Source organism: Hordeum vulgare, chromosome 7H, assembly GCF_904849725.1.
Source record: "Hordeum vulgare subsp. vulgare chromosome 7H, MorexV3_pseudomolecules_assembly, whole genome shotgun sequence".
NCBI classification, from domain to species: Eukaryota; Viridiplantae; Streptophyta; class Magnoliopsida; order Poales; family Poaceae; genus Hordeum; species Hordeum vulgare.
In genome coordinates, this window is record NC_058524.1 from 320,645,970 (window position 1) to 320,656,655 (window position 10,686).

Consider the following 10,686-nt stretch of genomic DNA (forward strand, 5'->3'; position numbering starts at 1 on the left):
TGAAGCAAGGTTTAAAGGTATGAGTTTGCTGCCAGTTGCAGGGTTGTGGAGACTTGTGCCTCCTCTTATAATGGTGAGCCACTGCCATGGAAACCGAGGACAATTTTGCTTCCACCTCATCATCTACACCACCAACACTCGATCTTCATCACCAAAGAAGGAGACATTACATGTACATGGGTATGGACACTCCTCTTGGCTTGTTCCAAGCTTGGGGGAGGTGGCCAGTTATCGTAGCACCATTACTCTCATTATGTTTATCCATCTTAGTTTAATATTTATCTATTTCATGATTTAGTAAAATAAAATTTTTGTTAGATGCATCTTTTCGAGTGCTAGTTTTGTGATCTACCTATCTATCTATGTAATGGAGTGGGAGTTATATAATAAAGTTTAGTTTGAGTTCTGCTTCTTTACTTTTTGGCTGCAATCAAAATAAAGGAAATAATGAAAAAGATCATATGCTAATATTATAGTAAGTAGTGACATCACATAAGGAAAAGTATAAGTGGTGAAATTTGTTGGAGGTAGACAAACATGGCATTGGTCGGTGATGCAACACATGAAAGAATTAATAAGGGAAGAGAAGATATATATGCAAATACACTATCATTGATATCTTTTATGACTGCGAGCCCCAATTAAATTTAATATGCCAAAATTGTTGATCTTGCACAAGGAAGACAACGTAATGATTTATGTTTGTTCATATTCACAAGGAAGACAACGATATTTTCATAGATCCTCTAACATGTGTTGCTTGCCAAATATCTTTGCTAGCCAAAATGTATTAAGTAGAGATACTACATTTGCATCCAAAACCTTAAACCCAAATCCATGTTTTAAGAGTCCACAATACCTATCTATGGATTGAGTAAGATCCTTGAAGTAAGTTGTCATCGGTGAAAAAGGCGATAAAAATTGCTTCAGAAAATGTTCGATTATTTAGTCTAAGGGAAATTAAGCTTTGTACAAACTTGTGACGACAATAATAAAAGCGCTAAATCACATAAAAAAGGCTGTTATCATAAGGGGCAATATAAAATAGCGTTCCTTTGCACTAATGGATTTGGCATACAACAAAAAAGCACATGACAACCTATGCTTCCCTCTGCGAAGGGCCTATCTTTTACTTTGATGTATTTACTTGCAACAGTCAATGTATTCTTATCTACTCCCCTTTATCTTATCTTTGGCAAGCATCATGTGGCGGGGAAAGATCTAGACATATATATCCAGTTGAATGTGGGTTGTCATGAGTTATTATTGTTGACATCACCCTTGAGGTGAATACGTTGGGAGGCGACACTCTAATCCCCTATGTTTCTATTTGTCCGGTTGAAACAGTTTGCTCATATGTATGCGGTGAGTGTTAGCAATCATAGAGGACTAAATGATGGTTGAGTATGTAGACTTGCTTAAAAGCTCCGATGTGACCCTTCCTGAAATTGTATGTACATGCGAGGTCTATGATTGGGGGGTTACTACGTCCATTTTGCATCTTGTTTTGTTACTCCTATTTTTAGTGTTTTATGCACTATACCACTTTGTCGAGTAATTCTAATGCCTTTTATGTCGTAATATGCAAGGTTTACATGAAGAGGAAGAATGCCGGCAAATAGAGTTCTGGACCTGAAAAAGCTACATCAAAGATACATATTCTGCTCATCTCCAAATGCGCTAAAATTTCATGGACATTGATTTTGGAATAAATAAAAAATACTGGAGGAAAGAAGTACAATAGAGGGGCTACCAGGTGCACACTAGGCACGAGGGCGCGCCAGCCCCCCTGCGGGACCTAGTGGGTAATGGGCCCCCTGACTCACCTCTCGCGGCCATCTTGTGATATAAATTCTCTTTTCACCTGAAAAAAATAATGAGAGGCTTTCAGGATGAAGCGTCGCCATCTTGACGCAGAACCTGGGCAGGAGCACTTTTGCCCTTCGGTGGAGCGATTCCGCCGGTGGAGCTTCCTTCCATGAGGGGGAAATCGAAGCCAACGTCATCACCAACAACCCTCTCATCTTGGGGAGGTCAATCTTCATCAACCTCTTCATCATCACCATCTCCTCTCAAAACCCTAGTTCATCTCTTGTGCTCAATCTTGTGCCGGAACCTTAGATTGGTACTTGGGGTGTGACTAGTAGTGTTGATTACATCTTGTAGTTGATGATTTATGGTTTATTTGGCGGAAGATCATATTTTCAGATCCAATATGCTATTTAATACCTCTTTGATCATGAGCATGTCTATCACTTGTGAGTAGTTACTTTTGTTCTTGAGGCCACGAGAGAAGTCGTGTTGAAAGTAGTCATGTAAAGTTGATATTCGTTCAATATTTTGATTATCTTAATGGTTTGATTCCCTTAGAGGTTTTATGTGAACGTCGATTACGTAACACTTCACCATCTTTAGGTCTAAGGGAATGCATTGTGGAGTAGTAATTAGATGGTGGGCTGTGGGAGTGACACAAACTTAAACCCTAGTTTATGCACTATTCCGTAAGGGGATCATTTGGATCCCTATGTTTAATGCTATGGTTAGAATTTATTCTTAATACTTTTCTCGTAGTTGCGGATGATTGCGGGAGGGTTAATCGTAAGTGGGAGGCCTATTCAAGTACGAACAGCACCAAAGCATCGATCCACCCACATATGAAATTATCAAAGTACCGAACGCTAATTAATCTGACATGACAAAAGTGACTAGATGAAATTCTCGTGTGCCCTCAAGAACACTTTGCCTATTATACGAAACCATTCTGGCATGTCCTTTGCTACAAAAGGATTGGGGTATCTTTTTGCACCTATTGTTACTATTGCTACTTGTCACTTGTTACAATTATCTTTCTATCAAACAACTTCCTACTGCTATTTCGATGCGTGTAGAAATTACCTTGGTGAAAATTGCTTGTCATTTCCTTCCGCTCCTCGTTGGGTTCGACACTCTTACTTATGAAAGTACTATGATTGGTCCCCTATACTTCTAGTTCATCAAAGACCACAAATGCAAGTTTGAACCCAAGAAGGAAGTACAAACTTTCTAGAAGGTTTGTATTTGTCAGTAGCCGTAGTTTGAATTTAAGTAAACATGGCAACAAGGGAACACAAAGACAGAGAATAAATTCTACACTCCGGTTACAAAACCATTGAAGGAAGACTGTCAACATAACAATGGATGCTAATATTGTGGTCAAACTGATCATTATGCTAGATAGTGTCCCAAGAACGGAAAGCCACCATCAATCCTGAAGCCTCAAGTCAACCATGTAGGTCTATACCCCAACCAAAGTATTTTCAAGGGGAAGTACATCAAATCTTCGCAAAGGATGCCCAAGAAGCATCCGAAGTGGTCATTGGTATGTTTTGTGTTAATAACATACCTGCAACAGTTTTACTTGATTTTGGGGCTTCCCGTTCTTTTATTTTATAAAGTTTTGTTGCCCAACATCAGATTTCCTATACTCTTTTGGACAAAGTTATGGTGGTACAATCCACTGGATCCATGTTTAGGAAAAATTATGTATACAAAGGATTGAAAATATCCATCAATGGGATTATCTTTCTCGCCTCTCTCATATCCATTGTGTCCTCAAAATTGGATGTTATTTTGGGAATCGATTGGTTAAAAAAAGATCAGGTCTGCATCAATTGCGCAACCAAGGAAGTCACTTTGATAAACCCCTCAAGACAACCAGCTCTGTTCTTTGCCAAAGAGCCATGACAAAGAAAGCGATGGTATATGCAGCGATTGCTAAGGATATGAATTTGATCGCAGTGATCTGCGAATTGCTAGACTTCCTTCCATAAGAATTGCCAGGCATGACATCTGACTGGGAGCTTGATTTTTCTATTTAGCTTGTGCCAGGGAAATCACCGATTTACAAGAAATACTATCATATGCCTTCGTCAAAATTAGTGCAGTTGAAGAAATAGTTGGATGAATTGCTTCAAAAAGGTTATATTCGCCCCAGTTTGTCTCCTTTAGGTGCCCCCGCCATGTTCGTGCGCAATAAAGATGGTATTCTCTGAACGTGTGTTGACTACCGTGCTCTCAATGATGTCATGATAAGGAATAAATACATGCTTTCGAGAATCGATGATTTTTTGATCAACTCAGTGGAGATCAAGTGTTCTACAAGATTGATTTCTGAATCGGGTATCACCAACTGAAAATTAGAGAAGAAGACATTCCCAAGGCAACCTTCACTACTAGATATTGGTTGTATGAGTATACAATTATGCCATCTGGACTAACCAACACCCCTGCCTTCTTCATGCACATGCTGAACAAGGTGTTCATGGACTTTCTGGACAATTTTCTGGTGTTGTTCATTGATGATATTCTTATATATTCCAAAGGCGAAGAAGAGCATAAACAACATCTCCGTATAGTATTGGAGAGATTACGAGCCCATCAGCTATATGCAAAATTTAACAAGTGTGAATTTTTCCTAAAGGAAGTAGGATTCCTTGGGCATACACTTTTAGCTCAAGGAGTGGTAGTGGACCAAAGTAATGTCATATACGTATTGCAATGGAGGGAACATATTTCCATGTCGGAAATGAGAAGTTTCTTAGGTCTGGCGGGATATTATCGTCGCTTCATCGAAGGTTTCTCAAAGATCGCCAAGCCAATGATGGAATGGCTTAACAAGAATCAAAAGTTTATATGGACAGAAGCATGTGAAAACAATTCTACTGAGCTAAACACTCGGCTGACCACCGCTCCAGTATTGACCATACCAAACATCTACCGGAGCTTTGGCATCTATTGCAGCGCATCCACGCGTGTCCTTGGGTGTGTACTTATGAAATATGGAAAGATCGTAGCCTATGCATCAAAACAAGTACATCCACATGAGGAGAACTATCCGACACATGACTTGGAGATGGCATCCATAGTGCATGCCCTGAAAATATGGAGACATTACATCATTGGGAAAATATGCCAAATCCACACTGACCACAAGAGTCTCAAGTATATATTCACCAGCCGGCTTTAAATCTTTGGCAAAGAAGATGGATTGAGTTGGTCAAATATTATGACCTTGGTATCATCTATTCTCAAAGATAAAGTGGTCGCCGACGCTCTTAGTCCCAAACTGGCCACAACAAATTCTCTAACTTTCACCCATCTCTTGAATAGGAGATAGCTCATCTCAACATGGTCATTCAGGAGAGTAGAAATACTTAGGAGATCACTGCCACATTGGAAGACGATATAAGTAAGGCTCAACATGGTGACGCATCGTTACTACATATAATAGCCAATGCTCGAGAAGGGAAAACAGAAAAACTCAAGATAGATGCTCTTGATACCCCGTGACTCTGGAAGGAAATCTATATGCCTAACCATGGGGGACTAAAGCACCTGATATTGAGAGAAGCCCCTGAATCAACATATTTTGCACATTACGAAGGCACTAAAATGTACCATTATCTGAAGTAGACATTCTTGTGGAAGGGTATGAAGCAAGATATTGCATATTACATAGCTTGTTGTGATATATGGAACAAGGTGATGGATGAAAATCAGAAACCCGCCGGTTTACTCCAACCCTTGTGAGTTCCACATAGGAAATGGGATGACATTTTTATGGACATTATGATGGGATTGCCTAAGACACCACGAGGAAATGATGCTAAATGGGTCGTGGTCGACATGCTTACAAAGGTGGCTCAATTTATTCCAGTAAATACCAACTACTGTGCCGAACATCTCGCTCAACTATACCTATCGAGGATTGTTAGATTACACGGAGTACCCATGACTATCACTATAGACCAAGGTTCCTTATTTTGCTTGGAATTATGGCTACAGCTCCACAAAGCCTTGGGGTCGTCTTGAGACACAACACAACATACCACCAACAAACGGATGGATAGAGATAATGGGTTAATCAAATATCGGAAAATATATTGTGAGCATACGTTCTTGTCTATGGACCCAAGTGCGAAGACAATGTGCTTTATGCAAAGTTTTCTTACAACAATGTCTATCAAACCAGTCTCAAGATGTCACTTTTGAGGCAATATAAGGATGGAAGTGTCGCACTCCACTGAACTATTCTGAAACCGGACATAGTCCAATATTTGGAGCTAATCTGATGATGGAAGTAGAACACCAAGTCAAGAAAATTCAGGACAAATTGCACGCAGTAAAATATCGTCAAAAGAGTTACTATGACCTAAAGCATAGGCAGATCGGCTTTGAAACTAGTGAATACGCCTATCTCGAAGTTATCCCCATGAAACGAATTAAGAGGTTTCATATTCGGGGAAAGCTCGCACCTCGATACATTGGTCCGTTTACAGTAATGAGAAGGTTTGGCCAAGTGGCATATCAGCTAGAGTTACCTCCAAAACTATCAGATGTGCATGATGTCTTTCAGGTGTCTCAGCTACGGACAGAATCGCAGCACACACAAAATGGACAGTCATGACAAGATTCGAGCTCGCCGAAGATTTAACCTATGAAGATACACCCTTAAGGATGTTGGATGAAATGGATGCGGTCACTCAAAGCAAAGTTATAAATTTTTACAGAGTGTAGTGTAGCGCCACACCGAGGATGAGGACACCTAAGAAAGAGAGGATTACTTAAGCATAGCATATATATATATATATATATATTTGTTGTCTGAGTAACTCAATCTCGAGTACGATATTAATCCTAGGGGGAGGTTCGTGACACCCTATTTTTCATTTTATTTTTACTTAGATTTAGTGAATATTTTCATATGAATTATTATTTCCTATCAACTCTTTTCGACTTATCATTTGGGATTATGTTTGACTTTCTTCCAAGTGAACCCCAACATCTTGAAAACCTTTCTTAACTTCATATCTCTCCCAAAACTTGACATGGCATAATTTTATTTAATATGAAAATATTCATTCTCCCTAAAAACGAGCATTTTCTCATTATGCTACGAAGCAACCCTGAGTTTTCTTGTTGAGAAAATTCCACATAAATTTACAAATATTCTTGTTGAGAAAATATGCATGATCATTTGGTCAATTTTAGCTACAGAAAATATGTTTGCTTCTCGTCAGAAATGGTAGTTTGTGAAGCAAGTATATTTATCCTTGCTCCTCTTGAGCTGAAATTTTTACCACATGGATACCTTCCTTGGAGACTCTTAACCACAAAGTTTCACCATTTAAATCCCAGTAGATTTTTCTCAGTTTTCTACACAAGTTTCGGTCCAGAAACTTTCCAGCTTGCTCTTGTCTTGTCCATTGGCTAGGTGTCGATCTAAGGTCACCTCACATCCTCTCGTTGAAGGGAGAACACCCTAGACATGGCCTGACATCGCCAAAAGTCCCGCGTGTGCAAGTGCACGCGGTGATCGAACATGTGCAAGGTGTTCGACATGCAAACAGTATGCTCTGGATGTCGGGGCCCTATGCCGCCGCCCATTTTCTCTCCTCTATGGGGCCCCAACTCATAAGTCGTGAACACCGAATGCACCTGTACAGTAATCCTCGAGATCAATTCTCACTCAACACACAGAAGATGGATAATCAAGAGCCTTACATCCATATGTACCATGTTAGAAAATAAAGACCATTAAGGTCACGTCTTACATAGATAATGCCATAAAGGGCAAACACCAAACATAACTAGGAGCAGAATACTTGAACGAAAGCATGAATTCGTGCCATCTACCTTAACCCTAGGGGCATTCTGATTGGGAAGTGTCCTAGTTCGCATGTTTGTCACCAACGAATTCTTCACCATATTCCTGCTCTTCCATGGCTAGCCGATTAAATAACAACTAGCAAGCTAATGAGTACTTTGAATGTACTCGCTAGCAACCCATGTTTGGAACAAGGGAATAAACAAATGATATAGCACTACATAGGTAGGTTGTACAAAGCTAATTTCTAGTGCAATGACATGATCAAACATCTCGTGAAGGCATGCATCATGAGGTTGCACATATCCATAAGAACAAGTTACATATATCAATATAAGCATGGGATTGAACATATCATGTTCAATCATCATGCCAAGTCATCTGACTTAGCTCTAGTATCAACTTTATCACACATATTCACACACAGAGAGTTTTGTAACACTGGACGTCGTCCAAGAGGGTCATCCAACTGTCCTTGATAGTGGACATGTCTATTTGAATAGTTTTACACTCTGCATAGGTTGCGCACTTAACCCACAAAACTCGAGGAACTTCCATGTTATCCACGACTCGTGGTATATTACATACATGAGATTAGCACCTGAACAATGGCTTTTGTCACAGCCCTAGTTCATATGTGCTTGTTAATGCATTCATGCTTGCATTTTTATTTTCAAATGAAAATGAATTGAGGAATGATCAAGCCTCAGAATTATTTTTTTGTCAAATAAGCAATATAAAAATTGCTTCACATAAGTCCAAGGAAATGTCGCGGGTGTTCTAATAAAATATTGGCATGAGGTAAAATGCAAACCAGTAATTTTAGAATCACATAAATATTTAATTTTGGTCATTTTAACTAATCCAATAACTAATTGAAATGGATTTATATTTACTATACATATAATATCGACCCATATATTCTGAAATTTATTATATCGCACCTGATAAATCCACTTAGTCCACATATATATTTTTGAGGATTTATAGAATGGTTTGATATATTTTTCAAGCTAGAACAAATTGTAGAAAAATAGAAAACATGAAAGAAATAGGAAAAGTGAGAGAGAGAGAGACTTACACGTGCAGCCCAATAAAGTCTGCCCAGCTGGCCCAGCGGCCAGTCGTCCTCAACCTCATGCCAGAAGGCACTAGCCCGTGTGCTCGATGCTTGTGGCCACGCGCCCGGCTAGCTCCTGCTTACCAACGATCGCGTAGAGGCGGATATGGACACCATAGACACTCCCGTTGACGTCACGTCTTGTTGTCGTCCTCATCTCCCTCTCCTCCGCTCTCTTGTCACCTGAAACTGAAAGCCACCGCCGCCGCCGACACCGGCCACCGCGGCTACCGCCCTCTGAGAGTCTCTCCAATGTGCTCAATAGCTCCACAGATCCACCACCATAGTCCTCGTTGAGATGCGCAAGACAGGACGGCCTCCAACGTCGGCATCACCATCATCCTCCAACTTCAGCTCCCGGATGCCATTGTCAAATTTGCCGGCTAGAGAGCTCCTCCAACCTCACCATCATGTACATATGAACCATTATCTGGCCGCCTTCCGCTCACTTGCTTCCATCACCATTCCTGCACCGCAGCCTCGCCGTGTCAAGCACGAGATCTGACCGGGGAGGATGTACTTGTCGGCGTGCACTCCGGCCGTCCCCTGAGCTCTCGTTTGGCCCGCTGGATGCAAGACGACAAGGGATATGCCCCGGTGTCCGAGTCTACCATCCTTGTGGCCTACAACCCAGACTCTATTGTGACCAGAGGGCACCGGCGTTGAGCCTCGCGGACCTGTGTCACTGACCGATGGGCGCCGCTGGTCAGGTGGTTAACTAGCCTCTAATTAAACCCCCTACCTAGTAATAGGCGGGCCCAAGCGCTTATTGACATCCGGTTAGTTTATTTTTGAAACGTTGTTAAACACTGTGCCTATGGCATGAGGGTCCCAGAGCTAGGTTTGACCTAGACCTGGCATTGTTGACTTGCTGACGTCATGGTGTGGTGATGCTAGCAACATTAATGATTTAGGGGATTACAAATAATTCAGGAAAGTCGAGAAAATCATGTAAACTTTAAAAATAATAGATAAAAATTTGTAACTCCAAATGAAATAAGTCATGTATGAAAATGGTTAGAAAAATGTACACGGTTTAGGTCAATGTCATTAAAGGCATTTAAATGCTTATAAATGGAGTTAGAATTGATCTATATTGATCAAATGACCTCCATTTAACTTGTGAATAGTTGCGCTAGGTACATTCATCACCATGTTAACATGCCATAATCATGCATCATTGTGAAGCTTTTGATGTGCTTAAATTGTTCCTTGTTTGGATAGACTTTAGAGACATAGTTATCAACGACATCGAATAACAACCGTGTTCTTCAGATCTCTGAGGAAAGCAACCCCCTTGATCATTCGATACAATCCCACTCTCTCGCTCTTGCTCTCATTTCAATGCATTAGGACAGCACATTTCAAATGTTAATTGTGACACCGTGGATGAAACTTTTCCTCTGCATGACATGTCATTGTCACAATAAATAGGAGAACCAAGCAACATAGTATACCTGGTAGATGCTTGAGCCATGTTGTGCCATTACACTTTTATGCTTGCGATGCTTAGAGTTGAGTTGGTCTGACCCATCTAGGTGATGAGTCGGAATGAACATGTCCTACTGATGGGAGTTAAGGGTGTGAACCTATTTTCGTAAAGGTAGTGATGAGAGGCCATGTAGGAGTACATGGTTGGTTGTCTCATTGATGCCGCACATAGGAACTAAGATCTTGTGTTGGTGTTCCAAGATTAGCTAAAACCGCACATTGGATTCCGGCAACTCGACCCCTCTTGGCATATTAACCTACCATGTTCTTACTCCAAGGGTCGCAGTAGTTCAAAAAGTATATAGGTTGTGTCCGGGAATGCGAAGTGAATGAACGACTCAATCGAGACCAGCCTGGGGCCCTTATCACTCATTTGAGGCCATGTTACTAACCTCGGCCGGACTTCCATTATGGGTTCCAACTCAGATAA